Source organism: Diaphorina citri, unplaced genomic scaffold, assembly GCF_000475195.1.
Source record: "Diaphorina citri unplaced genomic scaffold, Diaci psyllid genome assembly version 1.1 scaffold321, whole genome shotgun sequence".
Classification (NCBI taxonomy): Eukaryota; Metazoa; Arthropoda; class Insecta; order Hemiptera; family Psyllidae; genus Diaphorina; species Diaphorina citri.
Window position 1 is genome coordinate 31,331 of NW_007377756.1, and position 2,500 is coordinate 33,830.

General features: G+C 38.3%; 1 protein-coding gene across 1 annotated transcript in view; it reads left to right on the forward strand.

Annotated features, from left to right (window-relative positions):
• LOC103507545 (transformation/transcription domain-associated protein-like) overlaps positions 1-2,500 on the forward strand; it is a 28,704-nt gene that overhangs the window by 20,033 nt on the left and 6,171 nt on the right. The gene's annotated exons all lie outside the window — the stretch shown is intronic.

Consider the following 2,500-nt stretch of genomic DNA (forward strand, 5'->3'; position numbering starts at 1 on the left):
TCTCCGGGTCTTTTCGGGTTACCCCGACGAGGCCTACGCCGAGCGTGCGCGCGCGTTGAAGCGGCGACTTGTCTGTTACGCTAAATAGACCTTTGGTTGTCCTCTTTTCACGAGAAAACGGTTCGACCGATTTTGATGAAATTTTTTGTGGTTGTTAAGAAAAGTACTCCGGGTGACATAGGCTACTTGAAATTTTCACATTCCATCCTGATTCAAAATGGCGGCGGTTCAAAAAAGTGAAAACGTGAAGAAAATGGCCTAATAGACCCGTTTTTGTCCTCTTTTCACGAGAAAACGGCTCGACCGATTTTGATGAAATTTTTTGTGGATGTTAAGAAAAGTACTCTGGGTGACATAGGCTACTTGAAATTTTCACATTCCATCCTGATTCAAAATGGCGGCGGTTCAAAGTTATGCCTGTTATACTGCTCTGTGAGACATGTCAGGGAGCGCGTAGCGCGACCGTGTGTGTAGGTATGTGTGTAGTGGATGTGTGTGGTGTGTGTGTGTGTGGTGTGTGATGGGTGTGTGTGGTGTGTGATAGGTGTGTGTGTGTGATGGGTGTGTGTGTGGTGTGTGGTGGGTGTGTGTGTGTGTGGTGGGTGTGTGTGTGGTGGGTGTATGTGTGTGTGGTGGTGTGTGTGGGGGAAAATCAAAACAAAATCCCCGAGGTATACAGGGTGTCTTAAAAAATGAGAACTCAATTTTCATGTAGGGTGACTCAGAATGTGAGCAATTATCAAGAAAATTTTAATCGCGTCAATAGATAAGTTTTCAAATTTCCCTTAACTTTTTTTAATATCGATTCCTAAATAATTGATGTTTACATAATACGTGTATCGTTCTCGTATAAAAAATAATATCATATTATTTTTTATACGATATCCAAGTGTTAATAACGAATAACTTGGCTATTACACACACCCTGTATATTATTTTCTACCTCTAATAATAGTTCCTCATGTCTTTTTCTCTTTTCTTTTTAATTCCCTTTGGGACTCTCAATGACTTTGTAGATGCTCATTTCTTCTTTCCTTCCCTTATCCTTCTGTCTTCTTCTCCTCCTTCTCCTTCTCATCCTACCCCTTCTTCTTTTTCCTTCCTCTTCTCCTCCCCCCCTCTTGTTCTCCTCCTTCTTCTTCTCCTCCTCCCTCTTGTTCTCCTCCTTTTTCTTCTCCTTTTCTTCTTCCTCTTCTCCTTCTTCTTTCCTTCCTCTTGTTCTCCTCCTTCTTCTTCATCCTACTTCTTCTTCTTCTTTCATTCCTCTTCCTTCTTTTTTTCAATCTCTTACATGTCCTGTCTCTGTTCTCTATCTTCTCCCTCTATACCTTTGATCATTTCCTTTGATTTCTTTTCAGTCATTACTTATTTACCTTCGTTTCAGTCAACTTTCCTTGCTTTTTCCATATTCTGATGGCTCTGTTTCTTCTTCTTATGTATTCCTCTTCTTTCTTTCCTCTCCTTCTTTCTTGTATGTCTTATGGCACTCTTTCTAAAATTCACATTGTTATTTTTCTTTTGATATGATTTCAAACAATTTCTCATTACTTATTTAGGTATACCTTTCTTTCTGTCAACTTTCTTTTTTTCAATATTTTGACTATGTTACTCTTTTTCCCTCTATCCTTCCCTTCATTCTTTCAAGTTATCATGGTACATTTAGGTTTCTGTTTTTCTATTTCACTTCTTTCTCTCTCCTTTTATATTTTTCCCTCCCATCTCTTTACCCTATCTCCTCTTCATTTCTCTCTCTCTCTCTCTCTTTGAAAGCAAGATCTCTCTGTCTCTCTCATATCTAAGAAGATTCTTTTTCTTCGTCTTTTTCTTTATCTTTCTTTCTTTTCTCTTATTTTCAATTCCCTCTGGCAGGTTCTTAGAATAACATCTCCTCCTCCTTCGCCTTCTTCTTCTTCTTCTTCTTCCCCTTCTTCTTCTTCTTCTCCTTCTTACTTCTCCTCCTCTTTCTCTTCTACTTTTTTGTCTGCGTATCAATTTTCTACCTCTTATTTTCCTTTTGTTTCTGTCCGTCCACTCTTCTCTTTCAATCCTTCTTCTTTCTTGGTCCACAAAGTCTGTGATTTATATTATTGTCTTGTCCGCTTAGTTAGGTACCTACCTTCTATTTGCTTCTTCTTTTCTTTCCATCTTCTTCCTCTTCTTCTTCGTCATTATCATCATCTTTTCTTCTCTTACTCTGTCGAGATTTTCCTTTCTTTGTTGTTGTTGTTGTTGTTGTTGTTGTTGTTGTTGTTGTTGTTGTTGTCGTCGTTGTCGTTGTTGTTGTTGTTGTTGTTGTTGTTGTTGTTGTTGTTGTTGTTGTTGTTGTTGTTGTTGTTGTTGTTCTTCATCCTTAATCCGCAGGAATTGCTTTGATGACAAATTAAACTTTGTCACTATACAGTAAATGTCACTACAGCAAACTGATATTTGCAAGGATACCATTATATTATCCAACTTGACAGGAGCAGTGACCAACCTCAGAATTGAGGAAATAGAAAAA